Source organism: Corvus hawaiiensis, chromosome 1, assembly GCF_020740725.1.
Source record: "Corvus hawaiiensis isolate bCorHaw1 chromosome 1, bCorHaw1.pri.cur, whole genome shotgun sequence".
In the NCBI taxonomy this organism is placed as follows: domain Eukaryota; kingdom Metazoa; phylum Chordata; class Aves; order Passeriformes; family Corvidae; genus Corvus; species Corvus hawaiiensis.
Window position 1 is genome coordinate 53,495,682 of NC_063213.1, and position 21,698 is coordinate 53,517,379.

The following is a 21,698-nucleotide window of genomic DNA, read 5'->3' on the forward strand; positions in this document are numbered from 1 at the left end:
TGAAGTTCATGTTTTCTGAGAGAAAAAAGGTTGAAGAATAAAAGCATGTTTCCTTTTCACTGGTAAAGCTTTACTTCAAGTTTACAAATCCTTTCTCTTTTCCAGAGAAAGACGTATTTCATAGTGCGTTTCCCATTTTATGTACTGTGAGAGAGAGACACACACCATTTACATTTAATAGAGGTTGTCACGTTTATTTTCCCATTGAAAATATAAGGCTTTCATAGAAGAACCCCAAAACCTCATGGAGTTTTCAACAGAGCACAATTCATTTTCTATGAGATCCTACATGGTTTATATTGAATATCCTCCAAAACCCCCAGATTATTTTTTCATTATTATTATTTTTTTGGTAACAATATTAGTCCATTAAAATTTTGACCTGAAAAGCTTTTTAACCAGGTATTTTTATATCCTCTGTGCTATTATTTTTCTGTTCCACCTACACAGTCTGGCTATTTGGCTCAAAACTCATATTTTTTAGTTAATTTTGTATTCTCAAATTGCAGCTGATTTGGATTCCACACAGGTATTCCTCTAACTAATTCAAAGCCATACGTCCAAGACACATGAAAAATATCTTTGACAGGAAGCCCAATAAAATGCATTTTAAATTGTAAAGATAGCAGTAGTTAGTACTTTTTTTTCAATAGGAACATCTCCTAGAAGCCAAATTTATAGCACCGTGCTCATCAAAAAGTACAATGGTCAAGCAGCAAGTTTTCAAGACTTCGAGTTTTCTAAAGGCTGTTGACAGCATCTTTTGTTATCCCCTCAGACATCATGTTGCTGGATACCTATGAATACCACAGCAGAATCAGGGGAAGATATACCAAAGTTTTCAAGAAGATAAAGGGTAAGAACGATAGCAGAATTGTCAAAACAGCAGAACTTCAGGTTTTTAATAGGAAGACATAAAGATTAACACAGTAAATGCAGAAATTCATTTTAATAGAAGCAATGTAATTACCAGGCTTTTGTTTTCCCTAAATAAAATTACATTTAAGAACATGTGAAGTATTCTTCTTGTCTCCTAGGAAAACGGTGTAAGCACAGTTTTAACATTTATGCATTTTTCCTTATTAAAATCCATGAACAAAGGACTTCACCACTCTAAAGGTTACACAGAATTTCAACAATAGATTTAGTTGATTTGAATAGCCTTTTGGCATGTTGATTCATGCTATAAGAGTGGCCAAGGGCTTTAACAGTTTAAACAGGATAATGGAGTAGAGAAAGCATGCTGAGCAAATGCGTTCCAAGATTTAAGGACTTAAAATGTCTGAATTAAACTAAACTGACACGCATTCATTCTTAGCAAATTTGCTATAATTATATTGGGAATGTCTGAAACAAGCCCAAGATCACCTGCCAGCTGATCTGAGGGGGATACTGGTTCCCATTATAGGAACTACATTTCAAGCTGTTGGCCACATACCTAGACATTAAGTAAATGGTGCAATATCTCAGTTAGTATAAAAGCATTACAGAACTAAGGTCACTTCAGCTTTTGCCAATCTTTGTTGAAGATACAAATGGAAATATAATAAAAAAACCCAAACAAAATCATCCAAAATAACATAAAAAATATATTAGTGAATTGATCTATAATCAGTACAATAGGATGGCACAATCATGCACTAGAAAGTCAATCAAATATCTGAGGTCTCAGAATTCTGAGAGAAGGATGATTAGTTTAATGGATAAATAGAAATGGCTATAAAATCAATGCATTCGTATTTTAATAAGTATTTTATTGCACTCTGAATTAAACAATCTGTGAAGTTCAGTAAAGCTCAATTAGATCTGGGTCATCCAGAGAGCTATTTCTCTCCACAGTCTCATACCATGTCTTCTCTTAACATTCTCCCTCATCTCTGTTGTCTTCCTTTTCAGGGAAATTTGGTGATCCCCAAAATTCTTTACACTGCAGTGTGCTTCAGCAACCACCCCACAAGGGTTTCAGATCTGGTGTAACAAGATGTTTCACTCCTCTCTTCTGACACAGGACCTGGGGGACATGCTAACATTTATAATCCAGATGGTAACCCAAGATATTTTGAGGGACATCTTTTCAGGAAATGAGTTGGAATTTCTGAGGTTTCTCAATACGACCCACATTTCCTTTTTTCTTCTAATTGTGTGTATAAAGTGTATGACTCTCAGGTGAGTCAAAGCTGTACGATCTATATGATAATCTGTGACATGCTACCTATGCATGGGTGGTTTGCTTCTTCTCCTCTTCCTATGATCCCTGGCTGTTTCAATGGAAGCAGAGATTCCCTGGCGTTTAACAGACTTGATTTATTCCTCTGTAATGTATACAGTTCTACATCTAAATTGTTCCAGTTTTTGAGGATGGGAGCTGTAAATTGCTGAGAATTTGCATATGATGCAGGATTTGGCAGCAAGGGCACTGAAAAATATTCTTATGTTTGACACTTCCAATATTAGACACCTAAATCCTCAGTTAGACTCTGAAGTATATGGTCTGTTTGTCAAGCAGCTGATGTTCTAGCAGGCATCAATTGACACTGTGGGTGAAAAGCACTTGAGATATTCGAATCTCTAAATATAGAGGGACAAAAATAAAAAGTAAATAAAGGTGCATTTTTAATTAGTACAAAACATTGCAATTAGCACTAATTAAAAGGAAACAAACTTGCAGATTTTTTTTAAATTAAGTAGTTGAATTTTCAATTTTTATGAGGATGCATCTCTCCTGACTTTATTCACAATGAAAGCCTGATTGACAGGCCATACCTATTAGGCTAACCTGATATATGAAGAAAGAATTTGGTACTGTGCCTCCAACAGGTGAGATAAAGTTTCATGATTGGGTGGTGAGATAAAAACAAATTCCAAATCCCTACCATTTACTGCATGAGTCTTGAGAAGACTGGAAACAGACGAACCCTCAGACTTAAAAATGTCAATAATAAAATATCAATATGGAACCTCCTAGCAATTTCATTTTCTCTGTTTTCACACTCCTTTTTTGTTTGTTCGTTTGTTTTTGGTTGGTTGGTTGGTTGTTTTTTTTGGTGTGAAATCCCTCACAGTGTCCACAACTTTTGTACAATTAATGGCTTCCTCTTAACCAGCCAGGAAACTGTGACAGCTCCACTTGGAGTCTGCTGAGGGCTGCCTGGTCAGGGATCCCAACCAGGATCTCCTTTCCAGCGGAGCCCCATTTTCCAGAAAATATTCCAACTAGTACTCATCACAAGTCAGTATCCTGCAGACTTGGACAGCTTTGTTCTTTACAGGAAGTATTTTATTTTATTTATTTATGCATGGAATGTGACATTTTGGTTCAAGATGAACCTGGGTCACATCTCTCCTTTCTGATAAAGTATCAAACCTGTTCTGAGCAGCTTTCCTGTGCACCTACTGGCCAGTGTCAGAGACTAGGTAGGTGCATGGGGCTAAGTGGGATTGATGTGGTTGCCCTTATCCCCTTGGCTGGCAGAGTGACTGAGGAGAAGAGTTTGAACAAATCCACTAGGGCACGCGTGTGCATCTTTGCAGGAAACAGCAAATGCAATAAGAATTTCCTATAATCTTCGTTCACATACATAAAAAACTGCAGTTTATATCATTGCCTCTTTCTCAGACATTTAGGCAACTAACCTGGTGGATTCAAGTTGGGTTACAACAGCTCCCTTTAGATAATTCTGAGTACTGCAATTGTTGCACCAGAGAAATCCAGCAGAGCTGAATGGCCAATATGTTGTTATTCAGACGTGGAATACAGCCCTAACCATGCATATTTTTATATCCAGCTCCTCTAGTATTAAGCATATCTTCTACAGCCATTGCTAACACATCTTCTAATACCCTTTAAGTTAAGAAGTATATCAATATATATCTGTATTTGTAGGGTTATTTTTCCTTTTGCCATGACCACATATGTCTTACTTAGAGAAACACTTTTTCTTTTGTGCTTTACCAGTTCTCACATACCATTTTCCTACTTTATGTTTCTGAATAGCAACAAGACCTGGAAAGAATTTCACACTGTGATGCATTTTCAAAACAATTTTGTTACTTTGAATGTAAATTTTGTAGGTGCAAGGAGCACTGACATAGCTGCTGTACAAATTGGAAAGCTTTAAGCAGGTGCAAATAAATTCACTTTTTTCTTACATACACCTGATGGAGAGCTCTCCTTGCCTGCATCTCATGCAACCTGCATGAGATGGAGCAGCTTCCTTCCAAACTGAGACAAGTACTTGTGATGAGTTATTGAGGGTGAGTTCTGCTGTAGGACCCTCTTAACTCTGCTAATCAAATGTAGAAGTATGAACTGATGGGTTTGGGGAATACAAGTCTCCTAAAGACAAGTCCTGTAACTCTTGAGAAATATTGGTTTTGGTTCTCTTTTTCTGTATTATAGAAACTATATGTATGTGTACATCAGGGATAAAAGTAATGTGAGAAAATCCTAAAATTGGAAGTTATTTACAGTGGACTTTTTAAAATTAAAAACCAGCTGTATGTCTCTGATATGGCTTAGAAACATGTATATTTTCATGATGTTGCTTGATTTGCTAATCCTGAAAAATGCAAAAAAAATTGCCTTGACTACTTCATTCCAAATGAGTAAAATAAATGTTCTGAATTTCAGAAGTCCTTACTTACAGATTTATCGTTGCCAAGCAACTTTGTTTTCGTTAGTTTTTTAAATGTGTTGTTTCTTTTCTACTGACATGTTCCAGAGTCCTTTCCTATTTCTGCTCCTCTTTTTCATTTCTTCCGTCCTCTCCTATTTGCTATTTGTTTACTGTTTGCTTCCCTCTAATATCTCCTTTATTTTTATTTTGGCGGCTATGTCTTATTCACCCTTTATTCTAGAGGTGGGTTTCTTTATGCTGTCAGAGAAAAGCCATAGAGTATCTGCCCCTCCCTTAACACAGAGGTGCTCAAATGCACTGGGTGCTAAGCTTGCTGCAGCTCCTCCACCACTGCTCTTCTTTGTCTAATAGAATACTGGCTTTTTTTTTTCCTACTCAGCTCCCTGTACAGAAATCAATGTTCTGCTACACTGAGTGGAGTGACAGTAATGCAGGAGACACCAGCCCAACAACCTGATGCGCAAAGGACTGCTCTACAAAAACTCCCCTCTGCTAAAAAAGAAGGAGGAGGAAGCCACACTTTGTTTCCTCCATGGACAGAGTGGCAATACCATTTTTTTACTAGCTCCTCTGCCTTCTCTCCTCCCCCCTCACCCACTCCCAAATCCAGAACTGAATACCTTAGGCTTACAGGATACTAGTTCAAGGAAAGGACTTACAAACTGTTCCTCTTTTATTATATCATAATCTGATACAAGAGCCCAAAACATAAATGCTGCTCTCTTAAACGTAAAGAGAGGCTATTACTTGGGCCAGCAAAATCTTTGTGGGGGATTAGTGTTTTGTTCCCTCAGAATAGGAGACCATAAAAAAAATTTCTTGAATCCCTTACAGTATTTCCCTGAGTTAATCTCCTCTAGTGGCTGTTGGTATTTGCAGCGTCTACCAGTGTCAGTCACTTCTAGTTATGCTATGCAACTGGATATATTGTGGAACAACCCACACACTGACTGTGCAGGAGAGTAAAATTATGCTCCAGTGCTAGACAAGAGGTGACAATGGACTTCATTTTCAGCTGGTCAGGCTTGAGAAATAATATAGAGAGGTTCAATATGTTTCCAGTGAATTCGATATATTTGTCTTCACAAATTATCCTTCAGTAGTTCCTGCTTTTCATTTCTTGGTGGCTTTTTCCCCCATCATTATTCAACATCTGATATTTTTCCCCCTGTGAAATAAAACATAAAGAGTAAAATCACTGTTTTCTGGGCTGTTTGTATGGGCATTGTTGATACTGAAAATCTGAGACTGTTTTGATTCATTTTTCATGCTGAAGTATCCTTGGATTTGTTTCCTGATGGAGTGAATAAAACTACTGGGCTCAGACTCAATGCTGGGGCGTGTAGCTGGAATTGCATTGAGGAGACCAGTCAGGAGTGTGTTTAGGCAATCACAGGCTCTGACCTGCAGAATTAAGGTTTTCAGAGCCTAGTAGATTTTCAAATGGCTTCTGTTAGAAAATTGGCTGATTATTATGTGGGGTTGGGTAAAGGGAGATTTTGTTTTGCTTATTGAAGTGATTCAACTAACCCTATGCAAGACTAGTGCTTCACACTTGGCTGTTCTCTCCCAGCTTTTCAATAAATGTATTTCATTCGAGAAGATGAAAGACAGAGGGAAAAGTAGACACTGTTAGAGGCTTACTGGCAAATCTTTTAAGGCACAGGAAGGTTAGACAGCTACCTGTGGTATATTTTTTTGCTAATGTGACCCACTGAACTATTTCAAAGTGATCTGTAACATGGAAATTTGATCTGAAAATATTTACCACTGGGGTTCTCTTTTTTCTTGGAACTATACTTGCTGTAATAGTACTTCAACATGGACAAATACAGAACTCCACTTGTACCAGGAAAAATATAGAAATTAAGGATGATTTTAACTGCCTTCAGCATTTTTCTATATGGTTTCTGAATGTAAATGCAAGCTTGAATATTTTGGAGATTATTTTTTTTCCCCAGTCTTATTTTCCTTGTGTTTGAAAAACACTTATTGTAACAATGTTGGGCAATAGGAGTGCTTTTTATTCTCAAAGCATTAAACAAGGAATGACTAATTGCATCAGCTGTTTGGCACAGGCATGACACAGCCTTCATCCTTCATTCAATTAGAGCTTGCTTTGAATTTGGTGAGGTCAGATTGCATCCCAGTTAGGTGTTAGGACTCAGATCTTGTCCTACCCATATTTTTTACAATTACTGAAGTAACACTAAGAACTGTTGACAAATGAGGTACATTTCATTAGGTCTGTTTAGCAGATAGGGAAAGCAAGTAATGAAAAAAAGAAATAACTTAATAGCAAATGGCAAAACCAGTCATTAGTCCTCGTGAAGCTTGAAATTGTAAGTGTTTTGATATAGGCGGGGGCAAAAATGGAAAGAAAGGATTTCATCTCCCTTGTTCGAGTACATTTCTCATCTTGTTTGAAGTGAGGAGGTATCACAAACTGATGTACCCTAATTTGGTATATGTGGCATAAGGAATTCTGATGGGAGCCCTTTCTTTTTCTGTGTTTACAGATGCACACACACATGGATGAACATCCCGTCCATATCCACAGGAAAAACTGCAGTGGATTACACAAATTACAGACATCCTCCTCTCAGCAGAGGACTAGAAAATTTTTTAGTAATCCCAACCAAAACAACCACCGCCTCATCGTGAAGACCACTCCCTATAGTTCATTTATAATGACAGTCACACTTCAATGCCTTACCCAGTGCTTCCAGTCAGCCCAGCTGCGTATTCTAGTTCCTGCGTCTCATGCATTAAACCTGAGTCTGCCCTCTGACATAAGGCCCTTCACGTTCCAGTTAGATATGAGCCTACCTAAAATCAAATCCGAAACCTCTTTTTCTGCTCCGATTCAGCACCCGCCTCTGAGAGCGCAGCTGCTGACAGCCCGGAGGCTGGTGGTGGCCCCGCGCCCTGCGCTGTTGTCGGCTCTCCAGAGGGGACAGCATCGTGGAAGCATTTGGGAACACACACGGATAAAATGAACCATATCGGACTGCAACAACCTTGTGTGCTGCTGAGGGTTATTAATCTTTAAGCGGAGTCTGGTTTCAGTGCTCGGAGCGCACACGCCAGCTGTGCCAGCGCCAGCCGGGAGAGGAGCGGGGCGGGGCGCCGGGAGCCCGGTGGCCGGGGTGGCAGTGCCGCCCTCGCCCGCGCGATGGCAGCATGTGGGAGCGATGGTGCCTGAGGGATGCCTGAGCCGTGCCGGAGCGATGGTGCCTGAGGGATGCCTGAGCCGTGTCGGAGCGATGGTGCCTGAGGGATGCCTGAGCCGTGTCGGAGCGATGGTGCCTGAGGGATGCCTGAGCCGTGTCGGAACGATGGTGCCTGAGGGATGCCTGAGCCGTGTCGGAGCGATGGTGCCTGAGGGTCGTCTGAGCGATGTCGGAGCGATGCCTGAGCCATGTCTGAGCGATGTCTGAGCGATGCCTGAGCGATGATGTCTGAGCCATGCCGCCTGAGCGATGTGTGAGCGATGCCGCCGGCGGGCCGGAGCAGGGGAGGCACCGTGCTCCGCCAGGCTGGGCCTGGGCGAGATGGGCCGGGCAGAACGGCGGGAGCGTGGGCCCTGGCCCAAGGACAAGCTGCTTTGGTCTGCCCGGCTCCGAAGTGTAGTGTCTGCCCCCCCTCGGGGCAGGGCTGCCCTCTGGGGCCTTTGGGGAACTGCACCGAGTGTGCCCCGGCATCTCCCGAAGGCCCCCTTCGCGCAGAGTTTCGCCGCTGCGGTTCCCATCTAAAGGGTCTGCTGCCCGCGGAAAGGGCGGAGGGACGGGGTCAGCTCTTCCGAAATTGGCCCCTTCCCAAACAGAACCTGTCAATGTCTTTCCGAGATGGGAACTGGGAAGGGAAAGCAGGACCGCAGCGCGTTGCAGGGCAGGGATCTTTCCAGACCTCCAAGAGCAAGTTAAGCTTTGAGAGATATGCATGATTCTCCTGACCCATTCCACATCTCTGGGTTTTTTCTTACCTGAGGACTCTGCCAGAGTTCCACTTATGACGTGCCTGAAGTACATCTGTCCCTGATGACTTCACAATTAGTCTGCAGCTTCTTTTGAAATCAGAAGTGCACAGAAACTCTTCTAAAAAGTGATCTATTATTTTTCAACTTTTTTCCTCTTCAAGTTTTCAAGACCAAAGGTATTTTTACTGAGTTGATGTACAGGGCTTTCATGATACTGAAGTAATTTATGAAGATGGAACTGAACTAAAGTCTTTTATACCCGTCTTGAAGAGTGGGGTAACTGCCTTTTGCTGGAATACAGTTTTATGATGTGCAATAAAATACTCTATAACCTATTTGATAGAGTGGAAAAATAAATTTTCTTCAGCATCACCTTTATGTTGCTACAATGTACCATTTTGTGTATTATCTGACTCCTTATGCTTCACATTCAGCAAGGGAATACTCCTTTTGCAAAGCTCTACTATACCTACATACAGATATTTTCAACATGGTTGGGGCAACAAGTTGCAAATAGTAAATTATTGTTACTATTTATAAAGTCTAAGCTTTCAGAAATCATCAGGGTAGCAACATATCCTACACAAACTCCCTGTTTTTGTCTAAAGCAATCTTTATGAAGAAAATTGGATATCAGAAGAAATTGTTATGGGGATGTGCAAATAAGCTTTTGCCTAGAGTCTTGATTTTAAAGCTGTATTTTTAAAATAAGGTTAAAAACAAAGGCTTGACACATGCAGCAGTTGCACAATGGATTCAGAGAACCCAAATATTTTTTTACCAAAGACCTGAAGTTAGGGTATTTGACTCATTATTACTGAGACTGAACACTACGGAAGCATCTTAGGAGAAAGCAGTGAGTTGTTCTGCCTTTTGTCTCTGACCACATCTGGGTTTTATACATAATGACCAATGCAAAGTTTGGAACCAGGGCATGAACACCAGATCCTCCAGTCTGTTGTTATTATTTTTATTTTAATAGGACCAATGAATAATGGAGAGACTTCTGCTAAATGAATAGCTCTGAGAAAAGAAGAAACCTTTCAACAGCCTCTTGGTTTAGGTATTCCATTCAGAAATATGAAAACCATTTCCAAATTCACTTGTGAGGAGATTTGAATTTCCTTTTCTGACATCCCGAGAGAGACTCTAAGACATCAGATTCTTGTTTAGGAGGAGGTCAGGACCCTTCTCTGACTTTTCGCCAAAATACATACATTTGTTCTTTTGGCTGTTTCACAGATGTAAAATTACTTTACAGAATTTTGTGGCAGAAATCACAAGAATGACACAATATTAAATATCTTATAGAAAATGACTGACCGGTTAAAGACTCTGGCCTAGAGTTCCCTAAACTTAGTACACAGGACTTTCATGGCTAGTAGATAAATTCTGAAGCTTCAGAGTTACTCCCAGGTGTGCCAATGTTGTCTTCATATATTATGCCTTAAATACTTCTTTCATCTTCTCTGTGCCTTAATATTTCCCTTGGAAAAGTGAATCTAATGCTTCTGACCCTCTTGTCATTACTTTGTTTTCTAGCAAATGAAGAGAGTATTTATTATTATAAATCATTACTGATGGGTTATTTTATCAGTCTCCAAAGTAGGGGTAGCTTCAACCAGAATGAAAACAAATTTTGTCTCTTTCCCTAAATGAATAGAAGTATTCAGTATGACACTGGCAGGACATACAGAAATTAGACTTTGCTTTTTTTCCTCTAGTATTATAAATCCAAAGATATTAATGACCTTGGCCCAGCATGTCTTGCTGAGAATTAGTGACTGGATGAAAACACTTCGCCAAAAGGGACAGTGATTAATTCTCAGGAAAATTCGCTAGGGATCAATCAGTCCAACAAAACCATTCAATAATGTTGTGGAAGAAATTGAAAAGAAATCTTTTATGAATCGGAAAGGTTTTTTTTTTTTAAAGTAACAGACTTGCAAAAAGAAACTGTTGGGTAACATATACTGTTTAATTAGAAACTATGTAAATATGTACCTCAAGGGACATTATGATTATCAGCTTCCCTCTGTGTAATGAGAACATAATATAATATTATTGCATTCAGCTTGTGTGGAACATGGGACAGAGCATCTGTGACTACATGGTAAACAATGGAATAAAGCAGTGAGCTTTGTGGTAGTGCCTGGAGTGTAAACACGGAAGGACAGGCATCATGGTTTACCTTTTATGAATAAAAAGATGACACACTCCTTAGCAGTTTTCCATTTCTGCTGTGAATTGGCCCTGGCCTGAACCTCCCAAAGCTGGCCTTCTTCTTGACAATGAAATGTACTCTGTGTGGAAAACTTCAAGACACTATTAATCTCTTCAATCTACTTGGGCTTCTGAAGTTTCAAAATTCACTGATGAGAGTATAGCTAGAACTGACCAAAATGTTTGTGAGGTCTGTCTTTGTGCTGATTACAGTTCAATATGTTATATATGGACATATATGCATGAATATATTACATGTTGGTTGTTCAGTTAGTGATGTAGCAGTCTCTTTGAAATAAAATCATCTTTGATTTTAGTGAAAGAATAATATCAGGTTTAATCTACGATACCCTGTAGAAGATTGTTACATAAAACTAACAACATGGCCAATACAGGGTCAAAAGGTCATAGTAACAGATATGTTTAAATTCACCAATATTTAATCCTTGCAGCCTTGAAGTACTTTGGACCATCATAGAAAATAATACATTTCGTTATCTTTTATCTCTCCAGAAGAGACACAATTAAAAAGAGAAGGTGAGACAATTAAAAAGGGAAGGTGAAACATTTGTGTGTGTGGAGGGAGCATGAGATTCTTTTATGAAGTAAGCTATAAAAATGATGTCTCTCTACTCTAAACGCCTGTTTCTCTTAAGGTAGGTTGTAATCCCAGTCTTCATATATCACCTACAAAGGTCTTTGTTACAGGAAAACCTTTCTATTCTCTGCAATTCAAAGCAATCTATTAAAGCCTATCTTTTTAGCCTACCAAGCCCTGCAAGAGGTTATATGGATATATGAATTGTACTTTGTAGTAGCAGAACTGAGCTTTTAAAGGCAATGGGGTTTGACAAGCTGCAAAGGTGGTCTTAACGGTAATGCAAAGAGCTACTGTGTGCTAGATTATTTAGAATTTATTATTTTGAATGTGTCCCAAGTATATGGGTCCTGCTTCAGAGCAGAGCTGCAAGCTATGGCCAAGTTCAGTGACATTAGCTATTGCTCATGAGCTAGGGATGATTCTGAGCTAGGAAATGCCAGTCTTAAGGTGCAGTGTGCTGTCTAGGCCATTCAAAGTTTGAACTTGTTCAGTGTGACTTTGGTGCGCTGTCAAGTTTAAAGGCAGAGTAGTATCTGTATTACATGAAGGAGCTTTATTTTGCCAGCAAATCTTAAAGGAATACCAATTTTAGTCCTTTCAAGACCAGAATTCTTTTGAACTCCTGTTGGATACAGGGATCTCAGGGATCAATCACAGTACTGCAGGCAGGATGTGTTTATTCAGTAGCAGCAGCTTTGGCACCAAAAGAGGATTGTTGAAACTATTTTCCTTTTAGCAGCAGGAGTAAGTACTGTAAGGAAATAGGACTCAGTGAAATTGCATGATGCATAAACAGTGTGTAATCCTTTGAATGTGCAGGGAATTATATACAAATGAGGAACAAGAACAAAAATCCAGTTGTTGCTGCTGTACAAATCCAGTTGTTGCTGCTGTACATGCTTGGTGCTAAATATGCAAATTTGAATTGTTAGTCAGGAACATCTGCCTTCAGAGAAGAACTCTGAAATCATATAGCACTTTCTAGCTCATCCCTTGGGATTTAATGGATCTGCATTCAATGGTTTCAGCTTCACAGGTTCGTGTTTTGTAAATCAGATAAAATGCATACCTTTTTATAGGGAAAAAGGATTTATTGGATAGGTTTCTAAAAACAAACATGGAATAAAACCTAGGACTTCAGTTAACTAGAAGCCAGAAGAGAAGGAAAATAAAAACCAAAACCTAAAATGATCTGATACACATTTTCCTGTAAATTACGCTACAGAATACCAAATAGCACACAATCAGAAAATGGAAAGAAATAAGATCTGTTGCAAAGACCAGGTTATAACAATATTCTCTTTTCTTTTTTTACCAGGTTATAACAATATTCTTTTTTTCCTCCTTACTTGAGAATGCATGTATATACAGAAAGAAAAATGAGACATGTTTAAAAATATCAACGGTCAGATGCATTTTTTTCTACCTTTTTAAAAAAAAAATTATATTCACAGAGACACTTTTGGTAAAATATTCAAATGCTATAATAACGGGATTAAAAAATGTCTGCGCACAGGAATGCCTGTGCACCCATATGCATATTCCCATATTATATCTTGGGCTGAAAATTTAATTATTTTGAGGAAATAAATTAAACATAGAAACAAAAAGATCAGTAACAGAAGGATTTTGAGAAACAAAATACCTGCAGCTGCATTTCTGTTTCTATGAGAGATTTGATTTGACATCCACTCATGTTAGCATTTGGAAGAGAATAAGGCTTGGCATATGCTACTATGTGTTTTCCTCCTACAGAGGAGAGAAGTGGCAGGCACCCTGCTATACCTTTTAAATTGTTCCCTTATTGCACAAATTAAAAGGGAAATATTTAAACATATTTCAGAGTCTAATTTATAACAATTAGTTACTCCTTTAAAAGCACATTTGTTTCCTATTATTTGAAATCCATAAAAATACAAATCACAAGAGATCTGGAAACGTTTCTAATTTCATTAAAAAACCTAAAAGTTTTCTGAAGGAACAGACTGTACCCAGTGCCTGAAAGTGTAAATCATATCTCTATGCCTTTTCCTTCTCAGAGACATGGAACCACTCCATCTCCATGTTAAGATGTGAATTCCAACTTGCAGGAATTGCTGAAAATGGAAGTTTTATTCCAGTTATTACTCCAAGTTTATAGAATACTGATGGCACTGAGTGCAGAGGCTGTTGAGGTTATGCATACTTACTAGTTATAAAGCTGCTGTCAATGACATCCAGCAACAAGCACCAGAGCAAGATTTGGCAACTGAAGCTGGACAACAGAAAACAGGGTGGGCTTTTCTACCAGCGAGGGGCAGTTATTTGACAGCGGTACAGAGCTATTTGGAGTCCAAACCAAGTTTGCTTATCTGTTGAAATAATGCTTTCTATCTCAGCAAGAGATTTTAGGGCTTAGTACAGGATTGATGTAGGGATTCCAGTGTTGCAGTGGGGATACTGCAACACGCATATATCAAACCAGGAGTCCCGTGGAAAGGAAATATATACGGACAGACAGATTCTTGATAGCTGTTTCAGAGAGATGTTTATTTCTCCAGCCGCATGGCCGGAGCTCTGCTGAGGAACTGTCCCAGTCACGGGACCAAGGGTCCTTCTGCCCGCGCAGGGAGCACAAACCAACCAATGGGAACGAGGCTGAGCAGGGACAGGGAAGCCCCGTGTCTGTGCCCTCAGGGCCCCTCTCCCAGGGCTCCATGGCAGGGGAGGGACCCCAACACCTCACCCGTTTTATTTTAATAAAAGGAGAATGAAAACAACTGGATAAACATAACAAGAACAGTTTCAAAACAAAACAAGCCACCCTCCTGAGCCTTTAAATGTCCAAACAGATTCTGTGGAACATCTTAGGGCTGACAGAAGGGAGACAGAATTCTCTGAGCATGCTTTGTGGGGAGACTGAGGCAGGAGAGGGTTTAACATCTTCCCTCCCCCTTTTCATCCCCCACTCGGCATTGGAAAGGGATTTTTGGGGAAACAATTGGCAAAAGCATGGTTTTGTGAGGGAAACCATGGGTGAAAAAACGGATTGGGAATACACTGGGGGTAATAGGACATAGGGTAAAAGGGAAAGGTGGGATTAGGAAAGGGAAACTGTAGGGGGGGCTTACAATGGAGATATTGTCTAACATGACTACGATTTTTTGCATATATACTGCCTTTTACAGAAACACCATCAGGCCCAGTGACCTGCGATGCTTGTAACCCTTTTCTCCCTAGTACAATATTAAATTCCACCACCTCTCCATCTCCCAAGCTTGGGATGCATTTTTCAGGGTTATTCTTTTTAATAGCAGTTCTATGCACAAATATGTCTTGCTGGTTGTCACACCTTGTTATAAAACCATAATTTTGCTTAACATTATACCATTTTACTATCCCTAAGGTCTTAGTTGCTATGATCTTTTCCTTTTTCCGAGTGGCTGCTGTTTTCTGTCTCGCTGCGTCTTTGCTCTCTCCTTCGGTCGCTCCCGTGTTGGAATTGTCGGGGCTGCTCGTGCCTGCGCGCTCTTCCCGGGGTCGCGTTCGGGGCTGTGCGGGCCGGGCCGGGCCACGCCGCTCAGTTCTCCGTGTGTCGCCTCCTCTGGTCGCAGCTTCGCTGCCGCTGCCGGGCGCTGCACTCACGTCTCGGCCAGGCCCCCGAGCGATGACCCCCCCGCGCTCCGCTCCAGCGCGCGTCTCGGCTGGGCGCGGCTCCGTTCCACCGCCACCGCCTCCAGCCGCCGCCCGCGTGCCGCCCCTCTCGGTCGGGCGTTCACGGGGCTCGCTCCACCACGCGCTGCACGCGGCCGTGCGGGTCCTGCCGGGTCCCGCCGCTCCCACCGCGCCTCGCTCCGCCACCGACACTGCGGCTCGCGTGGCTCCGCCCGCGCGCGGGAACTGCCTCGCTGCTGCTCTCAGAGCGCTCGGTGCACGTGGCCTGGGCCGCACGGTCCCTGCGCCAGGCTTCCCTTCGCCAGGACACAGCTGACATTGCTCAACAGTCTCGGTAACTAAATAATATTCACGAAAATATTCTTCCATCGGCATATATTTTGACTCCAGTATTAACTGTGTCCAAACGGTTTTCCAAAAGCCCTTGGTAAGAATTAAATCCCAAGAAACATAGAAAAAGTTCTTAAACAACCATGCCAGGAAGTGTTTCAGTTCTTTTTGAGCTTGAATCAAGCTAAAATTCACAAATCGTTGTTCAAGAATCATTTTAAGTTTAAGATAAATGTCCATATGCGGCTCTGAGAGCCAAGAGTCTTCCCACGGTTCCTCCATAGTTTAGATACGGAATAGCAAAGCAAAACCAAGAAGAGGAATCCAAAGTTTCCAGGGTTTACTCACACAAATCAGTCGCTTAGGGATCGGGGATCGTTCTGCTCACAAATCTCCACCATTTGTTGCAGTGGGGATCCTGCAACACGCATATCTCAAACCAGGAGTCCCGTGGAAAGGAAATATATATGGACAGACAGATTCTTGCTAGCTGTTTCAGAGATGTTTATTTCTCCAGCCGCATGGCCGGAGCTCTGCCGAGGAACTGTCCCAGTCACGGGACCAAGGGTCCTTCTGCCCGCGCAGGGAACACAAACCAACCAATGGGAACGAGGCTGAGCAGGGACAGGGAAGCCCCGTGTCTGTGCCCTCAGGGCCCCTCTCCCAGGGCTACACGGCAGGGGAGGGACCCCAACATTCCAGTGGTCTTTTTTTACAGGTCAGATGAGCTTATGTAACTGTCTTGTCTGGTCCTCAGCCCTGTGAATCTTTCCAACACATAAACACAGGGTTAGATATGCATCCATCAATGATGCCTCTCATTCTCCTTTCGGCAATGCAAAGTTGTACTCCAGTGTGCCAGTGTTTGGTCATGTGAAACAGGTGTCTGTGGCACTTGGCTTTTAAGCACTGTGATGCTGCATGTGAGAAGATGGCAGGCTTTCCATTTGGTAGTTAGACTTAGTGGTGAAAAGTTGTGCCACACCTCACCACCTCAAGCAACGTAAAGCAAGCACTGTAATGTAGTGGTTATACATATATACATATATTATTCTGAATCCCGGTCTCAGATCAGCCAGAGTTCACCAGCACTTACCTGGACAGATGACTGATTTGCTGCAGACCTATTCTGTCTACAGGATACTTAGACAAAAAGTCAAACCCTGAGTGAGAAACCAATTCATGTGTTTCAGAGAAAGAGGAATCATAATCTTGCAGTGTACTCAGTGATCTTACCAACAGAAGTGTGTTCTGAGATTGGATTATGTAATACATTATTGTTTCTATTATCTAATTTTTTTTTATCCAGTGCAGCTTTGACACTATACAGAACAATGATCTCCATCTAAATAAAATTCAGGAACCTGATTTAAAAGTGGTTGAAAAATTCCCCTGTTGAGTTCAAGGAACTTTGGATATGCACCATTTGATTTGTCAGCATTTAGTGTAATTTTTCCTGTACAAGAATTCCTGTATGGAACAGGCCAGGAAAGAATGTATGAAATTTCTGAGAGCTCATCCCTCAAATCTCCGTAGATCATGGCTAGAAGGATATAATGGAATAAGCAAAAATAGCTGAATTCTCATGTAAATGTGCAGAATATTTTGCAAAGTGCTGTGTGTCTGCAGATTGGAAGCAGAAAGAATCAACAATGGTTGACTATATGTTAGGCACTCAGAACACATGGAATAATGGAGACAGGCTTTTCCATGATGAGCTCAGCTAGCACAACAATGATGGAAAATTCAGTCTTTGGATAGACAGAGAATGGAAGATTTTTAAGTGGTGTAAGAGTCCTGTTACCAGATTAAGAAATCAGGTTATGCATGCTCAGGCCTGAAGAGTCAGTTTTCAGGATTTATTTTTCTACAGAGATTCATTCTGTCTTCACTGAGGCCAGGCATTTACTGTTATTGTTATTTGACCTAGGAGATTACCTGCACTCTCAAGTTTCTGTCTCTGGTTGGACATTAGTTTTGCCTACTCTTTTTCATTCAGAATCACCAGTGACTTGTGTTTTCCAGCTCTTAACGTGACAGATAACAAGGACAATGGAAAGCACTCTGCGACAGATGTAACCTTGTTGGCATCTGAAGGTGCAAACATATTTTCAGTTTAGCATGCTAAAGGGCATCAGTTCAGAGCCTTAGGTGGTTAGGAGCATATGCTGCTGCTGAAAATAATAAGAAATAAGACTCTTTGGAACACAGTTGTAGGAGCAAGTGTGTGGAGCATTTAAATCTCTGAACACTGAGAAGAAATGTCTAGACTCAAACTAATGAAATACCTGTTATGATAAAAATAAGCCTGCTAGAAGTCCTCTAACTGCATTAGTGCTCTTGCATACTGCCACAGCACTTAATGTTTTCTGTTGCAGCTTTTGCAGAAGACAATTGCCTTTGATATCACGGTGATATTTCAACTCTTCTTTATATCCAGACCCTTATTCTTAAGCATTTTTTCTTCATTAATAATTGATGCCTGTGTTTAAGTCTTCTATTTGAAAATATCTCTCAAATCTACTTTATTAGATTTTGAGTAAATGTTCTCCAAATCTCCTCAGCATTTTGTTAAAAATGAATGTCATATATCTTTTGATAAAGCCTACAGAGTTAAGTGCCTAATAAAATAGTACATGACTAAAATGACTATTAATATTTTCACATTATGCTGAAGTATGAGTATTCTCCCAGCAAAGGTATGAATCACTGGTTTTTCATTTCTTTAATTCTTTATTAATTGGTACTTGAGGCAATAAACCATAACATATAACTTTGGCTTCAGATAAGGTTTAATGAGTGCCTGACCTTTGCTTGGATAATTTTCTGTCAGTGAACCAATTCAGGATAACCCTTTGAAGCTTGAATTCCAGTGTTGAGTGCTACTTGCTTTTCACTGCCCTTGTCTTAAATGGGTGGTACTGAAAGTTGGCTTTTTACAAAGAAGTCTTCCATAAGAAAGCTTTCTTTTAAATACTTAATTTAGTGGAAATTTAATTTTTTTGTGTCTCTCTGTTTCATTAATTATTCTGCAATAGAACAGAAGCCTGATTATAGCTGGACCTGAGAACCACCTCTCCTAACATAACTGAGTTATATGGCCTACTAAGATGTCATAATCTGCATGATGGCACTTCCACCTAAACGTACATCATGCTTATAGATATACCATAAAAACTCCAGCAGAGTAAGTCCTAATTCTTTTAGAGTCCCACAGAGTATAGCTAGAGAAATCAGAAAGTTATTATCTAAATGAAACCGTATATTAGATAGGGAATCTGAAGAGGTTTGACACCTTTCAGGTAATTAAAAAAAAATTGCAGATATCCAACTGGTACAAGTTCAGATCTTGACTGAAATCTCCTGAGAACTGGCTTCCCCAGGGGGATCTCCAGTACTTTCTACTTCTGTCTGGATTTGAAATACTATGAGAACAATCACTCAAGCTTTAAATTGGGATTTATGTTTTCTATTCCTCTCTGAATCCCAAAGTGCAGCTAGGCATGAAAAAATGTGAAAATGATCGAACTTATTCTCACTCTAAAAATATTTCATGATTTTAGACATTACTGAAAGATTAGGCAATGCATTCTCTACCTTAAAATATCTTATTTCTGGAGTTTCTGACTACCATGTCCAGTAGTATCACCTCTAATTTGTTTTTCCATAAAAAGGTAGAACCTGATTTAAAAAGATAATTTAAAAAATAAAGAAAGCAGCCAAATGCAGAAGAAAACATATATTTGGCACTGAGTATACATGAGGAAGACTAAATGAAATGCTTTCTCAAATCTTTGTCAAGTATATAAGTTAAGGCTGGAGATGCCTTGTAAGAGTGCCTAACATAGTGGCTGGCCTCACCTGTGTGTACATTACATTCACTATTTAAAAACTGTATATATAAAATATGTAATATTCACTGGAGCAGGGTTTAGAACTTGAGCCTTAGGATTTGGAGCCATTTCAACCCTCAGCAAACACTGAGTGATTGAATGCAAAATATAGCAGCTTCAATTCAAAATGCCTTTATATTAGCAGTGTTTTAAACATATTCAGGGGTTGAATTCCAGTTTTGAATCAGAAAACCTGAAACAACAATCAAGGATAAACAGACATGGAAGAGTTTATCCCCGTCCTTTTGTGAAAGCACAGAATTAACATGTATTAAAACAATATAACCATGTTTGTATCATATCGGATTGTATCAGGAGATCAAGCTTGGATAAAATAATATTTCTATTTATCAGATTCCAAACAACTTTTGGGCTTTGTTTTAGTGGTTTGCTTTTGTTTTTAATTCTATACTTAGCTAATACAATTTGTTGCAAATAATTTCCATCTTTGGTCATTCACAATTAATTTAATGAATTGCATTCTTCGCTAAAACACTGAAAAGAATGTAGCTAGTCACAATAATATGCTTAAATAAGCATGTGCTTCAGTACTTTGGTAACACTTGTGCCTCAGGACCTGGTCTTACCATTTGCATACGTTGATTCAAAAGATTTTAGAATTTTTACCTGCTCAGTCTGCCAGGTTCCTTGTGGAAAGTCAGTTCTGTATGAAGATTTGCACTCACTCTTCACACTGAACATGCCATTTGCAAAGACAAGATATCAGGGCTACCAGGAGCAACATAGAAAGGAAAAACAGATCCAGCTGCTTAAGAGCTAACGGCGTAAACCTATGGAAACAAGCTGCCTTCCTATGGTTAAGAGACTCCACTCCAGTGAACCGAATTAATTAAATTCATTTCCATTCAGGACAGCCCTTGGTCCACAGAGAGTCAAAGGGCAGTTGAAGAGCATAATTACTTGTGTTAAAGAGAAATGGCAATGGGAGCTAGCCCAGTGTCGCAATGTGTTTTAAAAGAACAGCATGCCTTTATTGTATTTTTAGTTTGATGTGGGTGAATTACAAAGCAGGGGGAAAAAGCTCTATGTGAAACAGTACTTACCAGATATAAATGGAAACAGTCATTCAAATGCTTCATTCAAAGTAGTGAAGAAGGAGAAAAAGAAAAAAAAAGCTAGTTGTTCTGATAATATGGCCAGCAGTGGGAACAAACACCATAAATTATGGTTTGCTTGAGATTATCATGAGAATAAAAAACAACTGCCAGGACTACTAATTTTCAACCTTATTAGAAAATATTAGCTTTTGTGTATAGTCATTCCCTTTGATCCTGTATGCATTAATTTTTTTCATTTTTCACCTGCTCTGTACAGTACCATTCACCAAAGTGCTACAGGTATTTTAACAGCCTAACTTTGACTAGACTCTGCATCACTCTAGGCCTTTTTCAAAGCTTGTGCAGCAACATATATTTTGTTGCAATCTTCCAGATGATTGCCAAGTTTCTGGTTTTATTTTTTTTTCCCTACTGTCAGTGATATTTGGAGCAATTTAACACAATTTGGGATTACATTTTCACCTCAACCAAATGATATATATGTTGTGAAATCAGCTATTCTACTTTTATTGGAACCAGTCAATTAAACCAGGCACATGGGAAGGAAGGTTGTGGTACCCATCCTACTTCAACAACCCATTCCTCTTTTTCCCCCCATCACATACTGGGAGGATTCAGCTAGATGGGATTTTGTCAGAGACTGGTATAATGCCACTGTTCCTTTTATTGATAACTACATTATACCATTACAGCCCAATAGTATTTCAGTGTCACAAGAAACTCTAAGAAACATTATCTCTTCTTGTAAAGTTTTGTTCTGGCTTGAGCAGATCTCACTGTATTGTAGTGCCAGAAACTGATAGCTGGATGTAGGGGAGGCTGTACCTCTGTATTACAAGACTAGTAAAGCTGCAATACCCTACCAAGCTTAGAAAAAAGAACATGGTGACCTTTATCTCATAGAGACAAGAGCATAATATACAGGGATTATTTTAGATGCCTGAAGAAGTTTCTCTAATTCATATTTCTAAGATACAGTTGAGAATAATCATAAAAGATTATGCAGAATATACAGAAGAAGCTCTGAAATTTTTCCAATATGCTGAAAATAAATAAGGCAATTTTTTTTCCCCTGGACCTCCAGGTATCTCAGTTACTTACACCCTTTTTATATAGTTCATCTGACTATTTTTCAATCTAATAATATCCAGTTGCAATTCAAATCTATTCAAAATATATTGGCCAGCTTGAAAGTACGGACAGAGAAGTTAAGGAATCATGTAGTTTTGGTATTTCCACTGACTGCCTCAAAAGCAGGTCTGCCCTGAGAAACTGTATTTTAACAGCTGTCCAAAATGTTTA